The sequence below is a fragment of the Mustelus asterias genome, chromosome 7 (assembly GCF_964213995.1).
Source record: "Mustelus asterias chromosome 7, sMusAst1.hap1.1, whole genome shotgun sequence".
In the NCBI taxonomy this organism is placed as follows: Eukaryota; Metazoa; Chordata; class Chondrichthyes; order Carcharhiniformes; family Triakidae; genus Mustelus; species Mustelus asterias.
In genome coordinates this window covers 111,462,768-111,484,602 of record NC_135807.1, presented here as the reverse complement: position 1 = coordinate 111,484,602, position 21,835 = coordinate 111,462,768, and the positions used below count along the sequence as shown (strand labels likewise).

The 21,835-nt window shown below is 43.4% G+C and overlaps 1 protein-coding gene across 1 annotated transcript in view; it reads left to right on the top strand.

The window, feature by feature from the left end:
* The window catches only part of LOC144496154 (dendritic cell-specific transmembrane protein-like), a 28,783-nt gene that overhangs the window by 175 nt on the left and 6,773 nt on the right, over positions 1 to 21,835 (top strand). The gene's annotated exons all lie outside the window — the stretch shown is intronic.

Here is a 21,835-nt window from a genome sequence, read left to right as displayed (position 1 = left end):
CTTAACACATTACAAATTTAGTAAAATTGTTAAATAAGGTTCGTCGGATGTAACCCCGTGCTGACAACTATATGCTCTGACCAGCTGAGTTAAGTAAAGCTGTACCTGGGATGTGCTTCATGTTATAAGGGGCTACTATGTAAAAGTTCAATTAACAGGATCCCGAGTTCTTAGCAGTTGGTGTTGAGCGAGGCTAAATTTCCTATTTACCAATGTTGTGGGAAAAGTATCACTTGTGAGTCAGGCTTGAAGGTTTCAACAATACAGTTGTATTTAACGAAGCTTCGTGGAGAAAAGGCACTAACAAGCAGCAAAACCTTCTCTCAATGAGACAATAGGAGCGGTCCATCTTTATACCCTTTACACAACAGATGGACCGGACATCTAGCCATTGTCACATCATTGTAATCAAGTAGGTGATCGATCGTTAAACACATCGTTATCGACAAATACAGGCAGATACAGACATAAGCATGTTAACATTGCATTGTTCTATGAATGGATACATTTCTTACGTCAGTGACTATCAATGACTTTAGTTTCGGTCTATTCATACAGTAGTTTAGAGTAATTGGTTTTCCTGCAGTTATGTATTCCTGATCCCACCTGTAGTTAATCTCATTATCTATCCCTATTGTCCTTATCTTTAAGCCCTGGATGGCTTCTTGTAGGATTTGAATCCTGCCTGCTTAACTTTGGATAGCTGTCTGTCCTTTGTGTTTTAATCTCAGGTGGCTGTTTGTACTGAAAGTCAGTGTCCGTTTAATGTCTCTTTCTCAGGTGACTGTTTGTGTGCCAGGCAACCATCTTATGTGTACCTATCTGTATATTTTTCCTCCTTCAGTCCCCACTTTTGGTTGGATTATGAGTTTCACTAATCCTTAGACCAACGATACAATTTTTATATGTATAATTCTTTGTTCTTCTTCTTTCCTTCTTCGTTTCTTCTGATGTCTTCGGGGATCTTCATCGGGGTTTCTTCTTCGATGTATACAGTGGCTCCTGGCACAATTCTTGTCACCATCACCTTGCAACAGACATTTAGGCATCCAACAATGAGACAACAGACAATTACAATTGAAATGAGCATGACTAATCCATGTAATAAGTAAGATTCCCAGGACCCCCCCCCCCCCCCCACCCACTAGCCATTACAGTCAGTTACTTCCTTTCTTGGGTCCCCGTCTGAAACTATCAAGTTGTTCTCTGATGCTACTGATGACCTGTGTAATGTTATAGGACTCGTCTGTGACATGGATTATGCATTTATTGCCTATAATTGTCCACACTCCCCCTTGTTGTGCTAACTGATAGTCCACTGCGTATCGTCATGTCTGTTGTGCATATAATCTCAGTTCAGCCATTTCTTGGTTAACAGCCTCCAGTGCTTTTGAAGTGCTGTTTCCCAGGACTGTTAGTCCACAAACAATATGATTCTTATTCTTTGCACTAATCACTCCTGCTGCTGCCCCCCCCCCCCCCCCCCCCCAAGGGATAAGGCTCCAAGGAACCCATATCCCAGTGAGGATCCCATTGTGCCCGGGGCTTCCCAGTCAGCGCAGAATTCTTTGCTGATAGCCCGAGTTACTATTCTCCTCCGAATATGCTCCTTCTGAGGGCATGGAACAGTCAGTGGTCCGATTGTTCCTACCGCAAAACGGTTTGGGAGGTTTGGTGTAAGTACCATTGAAGAGGAACACATATCCCTTCTTAGCCTGGTAACATTTAGTGTCTTGATTATGAGTTTGTTCATATTGCCAATTGTTCGGTTTACTTTCACATTGACAGTACAGTTCCCAACTTTTCAAACTTTCATGCAATCAGATAGCAACTCTGCCTTTGTTTCCCACGATGTGGAGATGCCGGCGTTGGACTGGGGTTTCACTGGCTGTCTTGTCTGGAGGCAATACACATCTTTTTAGCCTGTCTTGATGCCCTCTCCACTCATGCTGTTTTGTTTCTTAAAGACTTGATTAGTTGTAAGTATTCGCATTCCAACCATTATTCATGTAAATTGAGTTTGTGTCTTTATATGCTCTGTTTGTGAACAGAATTCCCACTCACCTGAAGAAGGGGCTTGCAGCTCCGAAAGCTTGTGTGGCTTTTGCTACCAAATAAACCTGTTGGACTTTAACCTGGTGTTGTTAAACTTCTTACTTTGTTTCCCACTACAGAGTTTGATGTTAACCGACCTCTGCCACTTATGCTTCACAATCCTAAGTGCCCTTGGTGTCTCTTGCCACACTTCAATCTCCTGACCTTCGTGTGGGAGATTCCTCTTCCCTTTTTGAACTACTTATCTTCCTGTATGTTGCTCATCCTCCCTGTAATGCTGTCAGCCGGTAAGGGTAGCCCCCATGACTCGGAACAAATGGTTTGAGCAAACAACCATTGCAAACAACACCACTCCCTGTAACTTTAATAACAATACATGCCATCAAACACTTCTACTAACTCAGCATCAATTAGCAACTAACCTGAATGCACTTGATGCTACCTTTAGCATTGGTGGGGGTCCTGTCTGCTGCTAACTAATGTTCAGCCATGTGAGGTTAACAGAAAGCATTCGCAAGAGTCTAGAGGTTGGAAATGGCAGCACTAGAGTTAAACACTCACTGGTTGACATCACAACCTATAATTATACTGCATTCTTCCACTGCCCTTAATGCCTTTACCAAAATGGTATCTGCCACAGCCTGCACTAGAAATATGTACACATGGTGTGGATGTCAGTTTGGGTTCAAATAGACACTCATAACACTAAAAAGATGACAGAGAAAGAAGCAGGAGAGGGTATTTTGTTAACCACATATAATTAAAACTCTATATGATGTACCTTGCTTTGATCTTCTTATCTAATGCTGTGCATTAAGTTTCTGCTGAGGGCCTCCAACCCATCAGATGTATTGATTGAGTGCCTCTCTCAGGAATGCTGCACTGGGAGGTACAGGAAATAACCTTTGTTTCCTTCAGATGATTTCAATTATGCATTTCTGGGAAGTGGGAGTCAGACTATCCCACGGGAAAGGAAAGAAAATGCATGAAGATAAAAGACCAATACATCTTTAAATATTTATTTGAATAAGACTGTCTTACTTTCTCAACCAAACCTGAAACATCCTCATTAATGAGTCGCATTTCCTTGCTGTCTTTTGCTATCTGCATGAGAGACACGCTGGGCGGATTCTCTGATTTCATCCGTTCCTGCCACCGCTGCCAGTGAGAATGGAAAATTGGGCGCTCAGCCAAAACTCCATTTAGTGCAGCGGCACCGTAGAATCCTAATCAAATGAACTTGGAGGGTTGTGGCAATTGTGCATGTCACATTGGATAAAGCAATGAATGCAGACTTAAAGTCAAAAACACCATCAAAGGAGCTAAGGGCAATGTGTGGTGAGAAAGACATGTCACAAATGGCCTCAAGGTTTCATTATGAGCTTCATTATTAGTATGTTCTAACACAATAATGTATCGCTTACAATACATTTGAACAAATTAAGTTCCTAATACAAATTGACAAAGGCAAAATCGCACAGGAGTTAAAAGGACTGCAAGCCAATTGTCAATTAGTGAAGTCTTTGCACTATATTAAACCAAACTGACATTTGTTGTAATTAAAAAATAGAAATCCTAACACTGAAACCAGCTGCAGTTACTATCATTGATCTACTTCAGGATCCTAGGAAATGTAGAAATGATATCCAGATTCAAAACCCAAATATCTTTAGCGATAAACATATAGTTTGTTATTTTTGCACTCTTGAATGTTGAATTGGAAATCCTTGGCTTGCCCTGCCATCCGATAAGTTAACAGGAAACACATCCCTGCCAACTCCGAGAGCCCCTCTGCCATTTTACACCTAAATGCATGCTGACTGGACGGCATGGTGGCACAGTGATTAGCGCTGCTGCCTCATAGCGCCAGCAACACAGGCTCAAGTCCAGCCTCGGGTCACTGTCTGTGAGGAGTTTGCATGTTCTCTCCACGCCTGTGTGGGCTTTCTGTGGGTGCTCCAGTTTCCTCCCGCACGCCAAAGATGATTGGCCATGATAAATTGCCCTTTAGTGTCAGGGGCACTAGAAGAGTAAATTTATGGGGTTAAGGGAATAGTGTGTGGGTGGGGTTGTTGTTGGTGCAGGCCTGATGGGCTGAAAGGCACTGCACAGAACTGCCAGAACACCTGACCCAGCGACTGGAGGCCTAAGGAACTGCCAGACATCCCAGGGCAGCGATGGTTGGGAAGGCCTGGAGGTTTGTAAGGAGGGCAATCGGGAATTCCGCGTATAGGACAGGGAGGAGAGGTGGGAAACGGGGAGAGATTTGGAGGTCACCGGGCCTGAAGGGAAGGGTTCTCCAATCGGAAAAGGCCTTCTGATCGAGGTTCCCTCCTAAATTTTCTGCTCGAGATCAACCTTTCTTCATTTCTGGAGTTCACTCCCTGAGCTGTCAACCACCTGTCAGCCTAAAACTTGAGGCTTGATAGGAAATGGCCCTTAAGTAGCAATTAATAGAGCACTTAAGACCTTAACTGAGGCAAAGGGGGGCTTCCCTTCTGAGGCCCTGTCTACCCCAGTGTAAGATTGCTGTGAGATCGGGGCAGGTGGGAGCTCAGATGGAGTCCCATCTGTGCAATTTAATGGGTGGGGGTGGTGGTGGTTGAGGGGGATGGGGGTGGAATTAGTTAACAATGAAGAAAAAGAAAATTTGTTGCCAAAAGAAAGAAAGTTCAGAGACCACCTGATGGCTCATTGGGTAATTTCAATATTTAACGTGCTATTGAACCGCAGAAACCAGGATCAAAGCTTCTATTCTTGATCATAATCTTGATGTACCTCTTAATAGAATAGTGTCACATATGAGGAGCTAGGGAGGATGTTAAAAAACAGGACCTTTGAGGTAATAATCTCGGAATTAGTCAGGGTGCACATGCCAAAGATTCACTTGGCTGAAGTAATTTCTCCTCACCTCAGTCCTAAAAGGTTTACTCCTTATCCTCAAACTGTGATTCCAAGTGGATTCCCCCACTATTGGGAACATTGTTTCTGAATCTACCCTGCCGAATCCTGTTAGAATGTTATAAATTTCTATAAGATCATTGCATAGCCTGAGGCCTGGTGCAGGAGAGATGGCTTCAGATTAATGGGACACCGAGACCAGTTCTGGGGCAGGAGGCACCTACTGAAAGGTTGCACCTTTACAGGACTGGGACAAATGTCCTCGTAGGAAAGTTCACTAAATGAGATTGGGGGGAGGGTTTAAACCAAATTAGCTGGACTTGGGCAACAGCACATAGAAGTAGAAAAGAGGTGCAAAAAAGGAGGCAGAGAGCGGCATAGTACTAGAAAGGAAGTATTAATTTGATTAAAATAAATTGTTTAAGGAAATAAAATTCTGTTGTGGTAAATGGTTGTTTTTCACACTGGAGAATGGTAGACAGTGACATTCCCCAAGAATCAATGCTAGGATATTTTTATAGGGAGAGACAGTATATACCTAATGGCACCATCATAAAGATTGTGCAGGGATAGAGGGACCTCGGGATTCATGTACACAGGTCTTTGAAAGTGGCACAACATCTTTAAAGAGTTAGAACAAAGAACAAAGAACAGTACAGCACAGGAAACAGTCCCTTCGGCCCTCCAAGCCTGTGCCGCTCCTTGGTCCAACGAGACCAATCGTTTGTATCCCTCCATTCCCAGGCTGCTCATGTGACTATCCAGGTAAGTCTTAAACGATGTCAGCGTGCCTGCCTCCACCACCCTACTTGGCAGCGCATTCCAGGCCCCCACCACCCTCTGTGTAAAAAACATCCCTCTAATATCTGAGTTATACTTCGCCCCTCTCACCTTGAGCCCATGACCCCTCGTGAACGTCACTTCTGATCTGGGAAAAAGCTTCCACCGTTCACCCTATCTATCCCCTTCATAATCTTGTACACCTCTATTAGACCTCCCCTCATTCTCCGTCTTTCCAGGGAGAACAACCCCAGTTTACCCAATCCCTCCTCATAGCTAAGACCCTCCATACCAGGCAACATCCTGGTAAACCTTCTCTGCACTCTCTCTAACGCCTCCACATCCTTCTGGTAGTGCGGCGACCAGAACTGGACGCAGTACTCCAAATGTGGCCTAACCAGCGTTCTATACAGCTACATCATCAGACTCCAGTTTTTATACTCTATACCCCGTCCTATAAAGGCAAGCATACCATATGCCTTCTTCACCACCTTCTCCACCTGTGTTGCCACCTTCAAGGATTTGTGGACTTGCACACCTAGGTCCCTGTGTTTCTATACTCCTGATGACTCTGCCATTTATTGTATTACTCCTCCCTACATTATTTCTTCCAAAATGCATCACTTCGCATTTATCCGGATTAAACTCCATCTGCCACCTCTCTGCCCAATTTTCCAGCCTATCTATATCCTGCTGTATTGCCCGACAATGCTCTTCGCTATCCACAAGTCCAGCCATCTTCGTGTCATCCGCAAACTTGCTGAATACACCAGTTACACCTTCTTCCAAATCATTTATATATATCACAAATAGCAGAGGTCCCAGTACAGAGCCCTGCGGAACACCACTGGTCACAGACCTCCAGCCGGAAAAAGACCCTTCGACCACTACCCTCTGTCTCCTATGGCCAAGCCAGTTCTCCACCCATCTAGCCACTTCTCCTTGTATCCCATGAGCCTTAACCTTCTTAACCAACCTGCCATGTGGGACTTTGTCAAATGCCTTACTGAAATCCATATAGACGACATCCACGGCCCTTCCTTCATCAACCGTTTTTGTCACTTCCTCAAAAAACTCCACCAAATTTGTAAGGCACGACCTCCCTCTTACAAAACCATGCTGTCTGTCACTAATGAGATTGTTCCATTCTAAATCCGTTCTAAAAGTTGTAAAGCATATGGGATTTGAAGCTTCATATATAGATGTACTTTCCACACACCCCTGCCACCACCACCATTTTCTGATGGCGGAAGTGCACCTGCCATTGGTTGGCGGTGGGATCTTCTGGTCCTGCCACTGTCAATGGGGTTTCCCACGCTCTGCCACCGAGGAACCATTGGCAGTAAGGTTGGAGAAGCTGGGGTTTTTCTCTCTGGAGCAAAGGAGGTTGAGGAGTGATTTTATATAAATGTGTACAAGGTTATGTCAGGTTTGGATAAAGTAGCTGATGGTGTGATGACCAAGGACCACAGATTTAATGTTTCAGACATGAGATGCTGTGGGATATGAGGAAGATCATGTGTACACAGCATGTGAAATTCACTGCCTACACGAAATAGTGACAATAATTTCAAAGGAAATTGGATGGCAACTTGAGAGAAATAAAGAGGGTTCTTGGGATAGAGAGAGGAAATTGGACGAACTGAATTGCACTATACCGAGCTGGCATAGACTCAATGGGCCAGATGGTCCCGTTCTGTGCCATAATTACTCAATGCCAAAATACCATTCTTCATGTCAATGTACTTGAGGGCTGCACACATGTAAACTGTATCCAACATGAGTCAGTGCCTTCAGAAAAGAAAGGAAGTTAAGAGAAGAAAATTTGGAATAGTGAAAGTGGAAGAATCCAAAACAACCTCTTAAGCAACTCCTCGAAGTGGTGATAATAACGAGATTCATAATACTTCTGTGATGATTAATATACCAGGGTGACAAGGTGGTTGCTGCAGTTGACCTCAGACCCTTTGGGGAAAGAGGGGAAATTGGGAAAGTACAATAACTTCAATTTTTAGCACCTTTACCAGAGTAATGTTTCATAGGCAAAACTCATTTATGCCCGGATTTCTGTGATTTATTTTAATGCTGTTTGACCTGTTTACATCTGGATTACATGTGAATCTTGGTATAAAGCAGGTGGAAATTCCAGCTCGGTTAGTTATTTACTCAAATTACTGTCAGGGAAAAGCACAAATGAAAAGTGGAGCTTGTTCAAGGAACAAATACTACGTGTCCTTGATAGGCATGTCCCTGTCAGGCAGGGAGGAAATGGCCGAGTGAGGGAACCATGGTCCACAAAAGAGGTTAAATGTCTTGTCAAGAGGAAAAAGGAAGCGTATGTAAGGATGAGAAAACAAGGTTCAGTTGGGTCGCTTGAGGGTTACAAGATAGCAAGAAATGAGGTTAAAAAAAGGGCTTAGGAGAGCTAGGAGGGGGCATGAGAAGTCCTTGGCTGGTTGGATCAAGGAAAACCCCAAGGCTTTTTACTCTTATGTGAGAAATAAAAGAATGACCAGGGTGAGGTTAGGGCCAGTCAAGGATAGTAGTGGGAACTTGTGCATGGAATCAGAAGAGATAGGAGAGGCGATGAATGAATACTTTTCTTCAGTGTTCACCAAGGAGAGGGACCATGTTTTTGAGGATGAGAATGGGATACAGGCTGATAGGCTGGAGGAGGTAGATGTTCTGAGGGAAGGTGTATTAGCAATTTTGAAAAACCTGAAGGTCGATAAGTCCCCTGGGCCAGATGGGATATATCCTAGGATTCTTTGGGAGGCAAGGGATGAGATTGCAGAGCCTTTGGCTTTGATCTTTGGGTTCTCACTGTCCACGGGAGTGCCAGAGGACTGGAGAGTGGCGAATGTTGTTCCTCTGTTCAAGAAACGAAATAGGAATGACCCTGATAATTATAGGCCTGTTAGTCTTACTTCGGTGGTCGGTAAGTTAATGGAAAAGGTCCTGAGGGATAGGATTTATGACCATTTGGAAAGATGCAGCTTAATCTGTGATAGTCAGCACAGATTCGTGAAGGGTAAGTCTTGCCTGACAAATTTGATTGAATTCTTTGAGGAGGTAAACTAAGTGTGTAGATAAAGGTAGAGCAGTTGCTGTCGTATACATGGATTTTAGTAAGGCATTTGAAAAGGTTCCCCATGGTAGGCTCATGAAGAAAGTAAGGAGGTGTGGGATAGAGGGAAATTTGGCCGATTGGATAAGTAACTGGCTATCTCATAGAAGACAGACGGTGGTGGTGGATGGAAAATTTTCAGACTGGAGACCAGTTCCCAGTGGTGTACCATGGGGATCAGTGCTGGGTCCTCTGCTATTTCTGATTTTTATCAATGACTTGGAGGAAGGGGCTGAAGAGTGGGTTTGCTGATGACACCAAGATTGGTGGAGTAGTGGATGAGGTGGAGGGCTGTAGTAGGCTGCAAAGAGACATTGATAGGATGCAGAGCTGGGCCGAAAAATGGTAGATGGAGTTTAACACTGATAAGTGCGAGGTGATTCATTTTGGTAGGACAAATTTGAATGCGGATTACAGGGTCAACGGCAGGGTTCTGAGGAATGTGGAGGAACAGAGAGATCTTGGGGTTCATATCCACAGATCTCTGAAGGTTGCCACTCAAGTGGATAGAGCTGTGAAGAAGGCCTATAGTGTGTTAGCGTTTATTAACAGGGGGTTTGAGTTTAAGAGCCGTGGGGTTATGCTGCAACTGTACAGGACCTTGGTGAGATGACATTTGGATTATTGTGTGCAGTTCTGGTCAACTCACTATAAGGAGGATGTGGAAGCATTGGAGAGAGTGCAAAGGAGATAGAACAAACAAAGAACAATACAGCACAGGAACAGGCCCTTCGGCCCTCCAAGCCCGCGCCGCTCCCTGGTCCAAACGAGACCATTCTTTTGTATCCCTCCATTCCCACTCCGTTCATATGGCTGTCTAGATAAGTCTTAAACGTTCCCAGTGTGTCCGCCTCCACCACCTTGCCTGGCAGCGCATTCCAGGCCCCCACCACCCTCTGTGTAAAATATGTCCGTCTGATATCTGTGTTAAACCTCCCCCCCTTCACCTTGAACCTATGACCCCTCGTGAACGTCACCACCGACCTGGGGAAAAGCTTCCCACCGTTCACCCTATCTATGCCTTTCATAATTTTATACACCTCTATTAAGTCTCCCCTCATCCTCCGTCTTTCCAGGGAGAACAACCCCAGTTTACCCAATCTCTCCTCATAACTAAGCCCCTCCATACCAGGTAACATCCTGGTAAACCTCCTCTGTACTCTCTCCAAAGCCTCCACGTCCTTCTGGTAGTGTGGCGACCAGAACTGGACGCAGTATTCCAAATGCGGCCGAACCAACGTTCTATACATCTGCAACACAGACCCCAACTTTTATACTCTATGCCCTGTCCTATAAAGGCAAGCATGCCATATGCCTTCTTCACCACCTTCTCCACCTGTGACGTCACTTTCAAGGATCTGTGGACTTGCACACCCAGGTCCCTCTGCGTATCTACACCCTTTATGGTTCTGCCATTTATCATATAGCTCCTCCCTACATTATTTCTACCAAAATGCATCACTTCGCATTTATCAGGATTGAACTCCATCTGCCATTTCTTTGCCCAAATTTCCAGCCTATCCATATCCTTCTGTAGCTTCTGACAATGCTCCTCACTATCTGCAAGTCCTGCCAATTTTGTGTCGTCCGCAAACTTACTGATCACCCTAGTTACACCTTCTTCCAGATCATTTATATAAATCACAAACAGCAGAGGTCCCAATACAGAGCCCTGCGGAACACCACTAGTCACAGGCCTCCAGCCGGAAAAAGACCCTTCCACTACCACCCTCTGTCTTCTGTGACCAAGCCAGTTCTCCACCCATCTAGCCACCTCCCCCTTTATCCCATGAGATCCAACCTTTTTCACCAGCCTACCATGAGGGACTTTGTCAAACGCTTTACTAAAGTCCATATAGACGACATCCACGGCCCTTCCCTCGTCAACCATTTTGGTCACTTCTTCAAAAAACTCCACCAGGTTAGTGAGGCATGACCTCCCTCTCACAAAGCCATGCTGACTATCGTTAATGAGTTTATTCCTTTCTAAATGCGCATACATCCTATCTCTAAGAATCTTCTCCAACAACTTCCCCACCACGGACGTCAAGCTCACCGGTCTATAATTACCCGGGTTATCCTTCCTACCCTTCTTAAATAACGGGACCACATTAGCTATCCAATGAGATTTACCAGGATGCTGCCTGGTTTGGAGGGTAGGTCTTATGAGGAAAGGTTGAGGGAGCTAGGGCTTTTCTCTTTAGAGCGGAGGATGAGAGGCGACTTAATAGAGGTTTATAAGATGATAAGGGGGATAGATAGAGTGGACGTTCAGAGACTATTTCCTTGGGTGAATGTAGCTGTTACTAGGGGGCATAACTATAAGGTTCATGGTGGGAGATATAGGAGGGATGTCCGAGGTAGGTTCTTTACTCAGAAAGTGGTTGGGGTGTGGAATGGACTGCCTGCTGTGATGGTGGAGTCAGACACTTTAGGAACTTTCAAGCAGTTATTAGATAGGCACATGGAGCACACCAGAATGATAGGGAGTGGGATAGCATGATCTTGGTTTCGGACAAAGCTCGGCACAACATCGAGGACCGAAGGGCATGTACTGTGCTGTACTGTTCTATGTTCTATAATATATCGAAGGACATTTGACACAAAATGTCTTGAGGACTGTATAGAGAAGGAGGTACAGGAAGTCTTAAAGCACATCAAGATAGATAAATCCCCGGGACCTGATGAAGTGCATCCCAGGACATTGTGGAAGGCTGGGGAGGAAATTGCGGGTCCCCTAGCAGGGATATTTGAATCATCAATAGTCACAGGTGAGGTACCTGAAGATTGGAGGGTGGCAAATGTTGTGCCTTTGTTTAAAAAGGGCTGCAGGGAAAAGCCTGGGAACTACAGGCTGGTAAGCCTCACATCTGTGGTGGGTAACTTTTGGAAGGTATTTTGAGAGACAGAATCTACAGGCATTTAGAGACGCAAGGACAGATTAGGGACAGTCAGTTTGGCTTTGTGAGTGGAAAATCATGTCTCACAAATTTGACTGAGTTTTTTGAAGGGGTAACCAAAAAGGTAGATGAGGGCAGTGCAGTTGATGTTGTCTACATGGACTTTAGCAAGGCCTTTGACAAGGTACCGCATGGTAGGTTGTTGCCTAAGATTAATTCTCATGGGATCCAGGGTGAGGTAGCTAAATGGATACAAAACTGGCTTGATGACAAAAGCCAGAGGGTGATTGTCGAGGGTTGTTTTTCAAACTGGAGACCTGTGATCAGCAGTGTGCCTCAGGGATCGGTGCTGGGTCCACTGTTATTTGTCAACCATATTAACAATTTGGATGAGAATATAGGAGGCATGGTTAGTAAGTTTGCAGATGACACCAAGATTGGTGGCATAGTGGACAGTGAAGAAGGTTATCTTGGATTGCAACGTGATCTTGATCAACTGGGCCAGTGGGCTGACGAATAGAGTTTAATTTAGATAAATGCAAAGTGATGCATTTTGGTAGATTGAACCAGGGCAGGACTTACTCAATTAATGGTAGGGTATTGGGGAGAGTTACAGAACAAAGAGATCTAGGGGTACAGGTGCATAGCTCCTTGAAAGTGGAGTCACAGGTGGATAGAGTGGTAAAGACGGCATTCGGCATGCTTGGTTTCATTGGTCAGAACATTGAATACAGGAGTTGGGACGTCTTGTTGAAGTTGTACAAGCCATTGGTAAGGCCACATTTGGAATACTGTGTACAGTTCTGGTCACCCTATTATAGAAAGGATATTATTAAACTAGAAAGAGGGCAGAAGAGATTTACTAGGATGCTACCGGGGCTTGATGATTTGAGTTATCAGGAGAGGCTGGGACTTTTTTCTCTGGAGCATAGAAGGCTGAGGGGTGACCTTATAGAGGTCTATAAAATAATGAGGGGCATAGATCAGCGAGATAGTCAACATCTGTTCCCAAAGGTAGGGGAGTTTAAAACTAGAGGGCATAGGGGAGAGATACAAATGGGTCCAGAGGGGCAATTTTTACACAGAGGATGGTGAGTGTCTGGAACAAGCTGCCAGAGGTAGTAGTAGAGGCAGGTACAATTTTGTCTTTTAAAAAGCATTTAGACAGTTACATGGGTAAATGGGTAAAGAGGGATATGGGCCAAATGCGGGCAATTGGGACTAGCTAAAGGGTTCAACAAAAAAAAAGGGCGGCATGGACAAGTTGGGCCAAAGGGCCTGTTTCCATGCTGTAAACCTTTATGACTCTAAAATAAATTGTTTGGAAGTTATTACAAATAATATCCTTAAACCAGCTCAAATCTTCCATTTTGTAAAAGTTCCTATTTCAAATTCATATGTGCCATAGACCTGCAATTTCCTGGAAAATGTTAGCTTAGTTGTGAAAGCAATGTTGCAACTTTTTGATTGGGAAACGCACAAGTAACTAATGTATGTTGATTTTCCACTGAAACATGCAATTGTCTTGGGTTTGCATCACATCCAAGAAGCATCCACCAAAACTATCTGCTGTTTATATACTGAACTGCATCCCTAGATCTGTGTGAATAATGCACTTGTGTAGACTTGCATCAAAAAAGTTAAGACACCATCTGACTTGAAGTCACCCGATATCAGAATGCTTGAGATTTCTTAGTTTGATAAGAATTTTCTTCAACTTTTAAACTGTTCTTCAGACAAAGATTGCATTGTACAAAATCTCAAGGCACGAATGTCTTCACAGGAAATCAGCGATGTTGTGTTTCTGCTCTTTTTATGCAAATCTTTACATTCTAGTGTGGGCAAATGAACACAGGAAATTTCAGCGCAGAAGTCCACATCAGTTTTTTAAAAATATATTAATTTATGGAATGTGGGTGTTGCCAGCTTAGCCAGCATTATTGCCCATCCCTAATTGCCCTGGAACAGGGCAGTTAAGGATCATTCACATTGCTGTGGATCTGGAGTCACATGTAGGCGAGACAAGGTAGGAATGGCAGATTTCCTTCCCTAAAGAGCATTAGCGAACCAGATGGGTTTTTGCAACAATAATCGACAATGGTTTCATGGTCATCTATAGACTTTTTCAATTCAGATTTCACCACCACTGTAGAGCATAACCCTGGATTACCAGTCCAATGACAAAACCACTACACTACTCTCCTAAATTACACTGATTTTTATGTAAGTACAGGAACTTTTGAGAGAAAATTCACTAACAAAGGCAGCATATTTTGCTATTCAAATGTTTTCAAAAACCTTTACGGAATGAGTTACAATTCACTCATCAGTTCAGTCACAGAATTGGTGGAATATTCCAGCTCCTTAACTTTTCATTGGCCTGAACTCATTTAAGTGTTAATCAGTTCACATTTGGAAGGCAGGGCATACACACAAGCATGTGGCAGATTATAGAATTTTGTTTATTTAATCTGATACTTTAGTCTGTATGCTCCCATATATATCGGGGCTCCAATGCTAAACCTTGATCATCAGGGACTTGGAAATTTCTTACAGAAGAGGCCAATGATGCTAAACGAAAGAGAATATCTAAATGATAGGTGAAATTTCTAAGAACTTCTCATTCAAACATGCGCTTCCCATATTAAGATCCTTGTTATATAGTGTTTGCAGGATCACCATGGTCCCAAATTCAATATGGCTCAATAACAAGTAACTTTAGCTGGAACAATGACATTGATCTATCACACAATATTATTAAATCTTTTTTAGGCTTATGTGCAGAAATAATACCATTACCCTCCTCTTTGGTTCAATATACCAGCACTACTTTTACATCTGTGCTGGAAGATTGCTATCCATGCAATCTCAATCATAGCTAAACAAATGTGATTTGAGATACAACAGTGTATGTATTCCTGTATAGATTCCAAGTGTAGATTCTGTATTATTTAATGAGGATTGACAAAATACTACGTTGGTGATTGTTTGCTAGTACTTTTGTAAGGAATTCATTCAATTGTCTATTGAAGATGCTGCTACTTATGGCTCAACAGACATCTGCAGCCTGCCATTGGATTAAGTAACATCCTTTATATTTGAGCCTCGACTATAAACATTGGCAGGCTCTTCTACCATGGGAGCATCACTACCAAGATAGATTGTGCCTGTGGGGATAAATGCATCCATTTCAAATTGTTCTCAAAGAGACTGGCAGTGGGAGAATGGGTGTGACAGTGGTTTAGTCCTGGCTCTGATTCTCACTATTAATGAGTGCAAGCTCTCAGATAATGAACAAACTTAGGGATTACAAGTAGTGAGTTCTCACAAGGTTTCATTTACCCATCACATTTGCAGACTTACATTGGCTTCCAGTCCACCATTATCTCAAATTTAAAATTCCTTCCACAGCCTTGCTTATCATCGGATCAGGAGATGTGAAGCAGATTGGAGTCCTTTGCTTCTGAAGGGAGCGCCATTAAGCCACTGATGCTGGTTCTCCCTGAGGTTTGTCGCCAGTTGGGTTGCTGATCTCTTCTGCCCTATTTTGGAACCCGTGTCCTCATTACCCGGAGGGGCAGACACAGGGTTGACTTCTAGTCATGGCTCAATGCTGGCAGTGGTCATCCCCATGGCTGGTAATGAGGCTTACACTGGCACAGGTTCCCTACTTCCTGGCAATTTTGCCCTGCATTTGGACCTTATCAGACACTGGCCCTGTTTCTCCTATTATGACCCCAGGGACACAACTGAAGATGTCTTTGAAGTTCCTGACATGGATTGAGTCGCCAGATTTGAATGTTTTGTCTGTCCTTGCAGAATCATTGTTCTTCTTCAGGGTCTCATGTTGGAACTCCACCTTCCCCGCCAGGTTTTGGACCAGTAGGCTAAATCTTGTGCAAAGCCTCCATCCCATTAACGATTCCGCTAGGGCGATTCCTGTCATTGAGTGAGGGGTAGTCCAATTGTCGAATAAATATTGCACTATCTTGGTCTCAATGACTACAAGTTGAGCTGAAAAGTCTGCACCACTCATTCAGCCGACCCATTCGATGATGGATGATAAGGTGCAGTCCAAATGTGTTTGGAAAGCATGAAGGCATGAAACTTGGTGCTAGTAAAGGCAGTGCCAGAAACCAGGATGTGAGGTATCCCATGCATGCAGAAACTTTATTGTAGTTTCTCAATGGTAGCATGGGAAGTGGTGGAACGCATGCGATGTAACTCCAACCATTTGGAGTGTGCGCCGACCATAATTAAGAACATGGAACCCAAAAAAGGCTTGGCAAAGCCCATATGCACTCGCACCCAGGGCCTATCCTGAATTCAGAAGCTGAATACCGGCCCAGAAGTGATTATAAGTCTGCTCACCGATAATGGAGACCGCAGTCCTCCGTATCCACTTCCTTTTTTAATGGGTGGCTATTTACTCCAGAACTTGCTGCTCCTCTAGCCAAGCTCTTTCAGTACAGTTACAACTGGCATCTACCCAACAATGTGGAAAATTGCCCAGGTAAATCCTATGCACAAAAAGCAGGACAAATCCAACCCGGCCAATTACCACCCAATCAGTCTTCTCTTGATCATCAGTAAAGGGATGGAAGGAATCATCTCATCAACAGTACTATCAAGCAGCACCTGCTCAGCAATAACCTGCTCAGTGATGCCCAGTTTGGGTTTCGCCAGGGTCAATCAGCTCCTAACCTCATTACAGCCTTGGTTCAAACATGGAGAAAAGAGCTGAATTCCAGGGGTAAGGTGAGAGTGACAGCCCTTGACATCTAGGCCGCATTTGACCAAATGTGACATCAAGGAGCCTTAGCAAAACTGGAATCAATGAATATCGGGAGACAAGTTCTTCATTGGTTGGAGTCATACCAACATAGGAAGATGGTTATGGTTGTGGGGAGTCAGTCATCCCAGCACCAGGGCATCTCTGCAGGAGTCCCTTAGGGTAGTGTGCTAGGCCCAACCATCTTCAGCTGCTTCATTAATGACCCCCCCTCCGTCATAAGGTCAGAAGTGGAGATGTTCACTGATTATTCAGCATTATTCATGACTCCTCAGATACTGACACAGTTCATATTCAAATGTAACAAGGTCTGGAAAATATCCAGGCTTGGGCTGACAAGTAGCAAGCAACATTCACGCCACACAAATGCCAAGCAATGACCATCACAAATAAGAGATACTCTAACCACCACCCCATGACATTCGATGGTGTTACCATCACTGAATCTCCCACTGTCAACATTCTTGGGGTTACCATTCACCAGAAACTCAACTGGATTCACCACATAAACACTGGCTGCAAGAACAGATCAGAGGCTAGAAATAGTGGTGAGTAACTCACCTCCTGACTCCCCAAAGCCTGTCCACCATCTACAAGGCATAAGCCAGGAGTGTGATAGAATATTCCCAACTTGCACAAATGGGTGCACCTCCAACAACACTCGAAAAGCTTGACACCATCCAGAACAAAGCAGCACGCTTGATTGGCACCACATCCACAAACATCCAATCTCTCCACCACCGACCCTCATTACCAGCAGTGTGCATGCATTACCTACAAGACGCACTGCAGAAATTCACCTAAGTTCCTTAGATAGCACCTTCCAAAACCACGATCACTTTCATTTAGAAGGACAAGGGCAGCAAATACCATCTGCAAGTTCCTCTCCAAGCCACTCACCATCCTAACTTGGAAATATATCGCCATTCCTTTGCAGTCACTGGGTCAAATCCTGGAATTCCCTCCCTCAAGATATTGTGGGTCAATTCACAGCACGTGGGCTGCAGGATTTCAAGAAGGCAGCTCACCACCACCTTCTCAAAGACAACTAAGGATAAGTAATAATTGCTGGCTAGCCAGTGATGCCCATATACCACAAATGAATAAATAAAGATTAACAACTCCACCGTTATGGGGCAACTTTTGTTGTGGAGATGTGATTTACTTGCATTGTCCCTGGTTGTGGGCCTATCTACAAAAGTATGGTCTGGTACTAGTCTTGGCCTTTCGTCAAAATAGCATTTTGATTGTCCCTAAATCTCTGCTTCAGTTGTAGTTTTCTGCAACATTTGCTAGTCCTCCATCTGGCAGCTACCACCTTCTGAAATACCTTGACTGCCTGGTGATGCAACTTGGGCTCCACCATTGTGAGGGATTCTATGACATTTTGCCAATACCGTCAGTCTCAGTTGAGGGTTGGGCGTTACATGAGGCCCCTCCCCACAACTGGAGGACATTGCTTTCTGATGTCCCCTGTAGTTCCTGAGCTCCTCTTTCTGCATTCTCCAATGATAGAGCTATCTCAATGGCCTTCTTTAGATCCAAATTAGGTTCTGTCAATAATGTTTTTTGGACTGTCACATTGTTAATTGCACAGACCAGTCTATCTCGCAACATGCCATTCAGGGGTGGCCTGAATTCACAGTGCTCTGTGAAAAATGCAGTGACAAGATTCCCTAGGGGTTTTCCCTGCTGTGTTATTATTGCTGGAGTATTATGGAAGGTTTCGGGTGATAATAGCCTTTAACCAAGTCTACCAATTCATCAAAGGTTTTGGAGTCGGGGCATCCAGGTAGGTCAGGCTTTTTATTGCACTGAAGGCCTGCATGTCACCAACAGGACTACTTGCTGCTTCTTGTTCCCCTGAATATTGATGGTCCACAAAAACCCATGTGTTCTGCGTATTGGGCCCAGTCTTCTATGCCTGCATCATAGGCTTCAGATTTACCAAAAAGAGACATTTTTCTTAGCAGAGGATTACTTGCCTCGACAGTAAAGATGGTCTGGAGGGAACAAAACAACTTGCTTTATTCTTCATCGTCAATGTAATAAACTTACCAAGGCCAGTCTTCTGTCTCCATCACCCTTTATTTACAATGTACTCAAAGTGCCGCTCAGCAGCTACAGAGTACAGGTCAGCCCCAAACTCTTTTGACTGCCGGCCTGAGTGGAGCCAGCCAGTTTTGAATACCCCGCTGCTCCTTCCTTATTGGACGAGCCTCAACTCACCTAATAGTGGAGCTCATATTCTACGAGGCCCACTGGGAGCTCTACTGAAATTTCCCGTGGTCAATTTAACATAGATCCTCGAGCTTGTTCTGCCATTTAAAGAGGCTGCTATCAAATTTTGTTTGATAACACTCCTGTGATGTGCCTTGGAGCATTTTACGGTTTTAAAGGCAATATATAAAGCAAGTTGCTATTGTTGCTGCCATCTAGTTTCTCCTTATTAGTGCGGTTAGCTAGCTTTTTTGGCTAACTGTAACAATCAATATGGTCACCCTGGTTGCGGTTAACTTAACCAAACAAATTGTAGGTGTTTAATGTAGGATTTTCCCATTCTATAAGGCTCAGTTCCGTATAGTGCAATGTACCCAGTAGCTAAGTCATGGTAGGGGAAGGTGTCTGAACTGATGAAGTAAGTCCATCTGATCATATTCATGTCTTGCTTCAGTTCATTATTTCCAGTTTTATTTAAATGCAAACTGTATGAATAACAATTCTTAGCTGAAAATATGAAAATATCTATCAATCTCAAAAAACATTATGGCATTTAGATTTTGTTCCAATATTATGGCCAGGATTCTCCCAGCCTGCTGCACTGCTCGGGTAGCACAGCGGGCTGGGAGACAACAGCCGGGACCGTTAGTGGGATTACTGATCGGCATCCTGCCAAATGCGAGTCTCCCAGGTTCTTTTTTTCTGTGTAATCAGCCCGGGAATGCCACCATTTTGGGGGGGGGGGGGGTGTCGGGAGGCCATTGATCAGGAGGGGGAGGCAGTGCGCTTGCGCAGTGGCCCACTCAGCACTATGCTGCCGCCCTCTAGGGGTGGATTAGGCCCAATTACCAGCGTGAAACTCTCTGAGGCACTCTGTATGCACGGAGTGCCAGAGATTCATTCAGGTAAGTATGCACAAAAACAGATGGAAAAATATCCCCTTTTCTTGCCCATTGGGCACTTAGTTTTTTTGGGGCCTATATATACTAAACTGAACTACTTATCATTTTTACTTTTTTGCCCTCAGGGTGTAAGCATTGTTGACAAAAGCAGTATTTATTGCTTATCTCTAACTTCCCTGACTGACAGTTGTATGGAACCACAATCACCACTACATTGAGTGGCTAGGCAGGCCATTTCACTGAACAGTTAGAGTCAATCAAATTGTTATGGGATTGGAGTCACATATAGATCCAACCAAATAAAGATGGTAAATGTCCTTCCCTAAAGGATATTAGTAAACTAGTTATGTTTAACGATAATTCAACATCCTATGTTGATACTAGCACTTATTGTCAGATATCAAAAATCTAGTTAAATTCTAAAATTGCCATGGCAGGATTTTTTTCCTGCCCTCCAGATTACTAATCCATTAACATCAACTACGATATGACATAAATCTTTGAAATCACGCCTAGTCCTATTTGAGACTATTTATTTGTAAATGATGGAATTTGGTGTCAGACTAGAATGAACGTGCCTATTTATTTCTGAAATCATTGATCCTATTTCTAATTATTAACATCTGCTTACCCCTGTAGGCTGTTCTCACTTGTATCTGATTATTGTAATCATTCATTCAGTACTTCAACAATATTGCTCAACCAGAAGCCATTATTTCATCAGACAACATTATGATTGGTGGGGCAGATGCTTAACTGTCATCTGGAGCCCGAGAACAACAAAACCATTTCCAAGTACCAATTACTCTCATGACTGTTCTGGTGACAGTTCCATTTCTGTTTTGCTGCATTGTTTGCTAGCAGCAGGCATCAGTGCAAGTCAGGGTGGTTCATGTGCTAAATACATGATGATTTAGTACAGAATTATCAAATGTGATGCAATCACTGAGTCAGGTAGTAATTATGTATTAATACCAAAAAATAACATATTTGGTTTATTCTAATATATTAATTCCAAACACAATTTATATTTAATACTTGCAATGCTGCAGATCATTTATTGTTTCTGGGTGAAATTAGGCTACAAGTTCCAAAGACAAAGCAGCCCTGAAATTGAAATATTGCTGGATTTTCAGGACAGAATGGAGACAGGTGGGATATAAAAATGATGCGCAGGATTATTTTCTGGGTTCCTGCCACCATTCCCGTCATGTAGATTTTTTATGGCCCTGGAATAAAGGTGCAGGTAGTAATCCTGAACATAGTCCTCCATTTGCAGGGGTTGGCATTTTAGGCCCCACACCATATATATGAATTTGTGTCCATTTTGCGAGGAGATGGGGTTCATGGCACATCAGAGCAGTTGTGAACCATGGGAAAAAACCTAGTCTGGAGTTGGGAACCTTTTGACAAGTGAGGGTAAAATAAGTTACTTCACATGTAACTTTGAGCAGCACGGTGGCACAGTGGATGGCACTGCTGCCTCACAGCACCAGGAACCCAGGTTCAATTCTGTAATTGTGTATCATAAGTTAAGTATATTTTTAATGCAGTGATTAATGACAAGAATTTGTTTAGAAAAAATAAATGACAATTATATTGACTAGCACTGTGAAAATATTCAAATGCATTTGAGTACTTTATCCAGTAAATAAAGTGCTATCCTGCATTCAATCTTGAGATCAAGATTTTAATGTATCAATTCCCTTCTGTGATTTAATCTTTTCTTGGTCCAGATACTGGACTACTTTAAAGGATTTAATGTAGATTCAGTTCTCAAGGCTTTGTTGACAGTTTTAAAAAGTTTGAAGTTTATTAATGTCACAAGTAGGCTTACTTTTACACTGCAATGAAATTACTGTGAAAATCCCCTTTCTGCTCATCTGAAATGGTTTATACAGTTGTGCAGTGGAATCCCATGATTAATCCTCAACTGAGTTCCAATCTCAATTTAGCTCAGCAGGGATTGTTGACACAGCTGTCAATCCCTTTGTTTTGACTGACGGTTTTATGAGCAGTTAATAGGATTAATGCTTTTCGAATGGTTGATTGTTTATTGTATATGGGGGAGGGGTGTGGCTGGGGAGTTTGGGCCAGGGTGCCTAATAATCCTATTCAAAACTGAGCTATTGCTCCAGTGACTAGAGATGCATGTTCT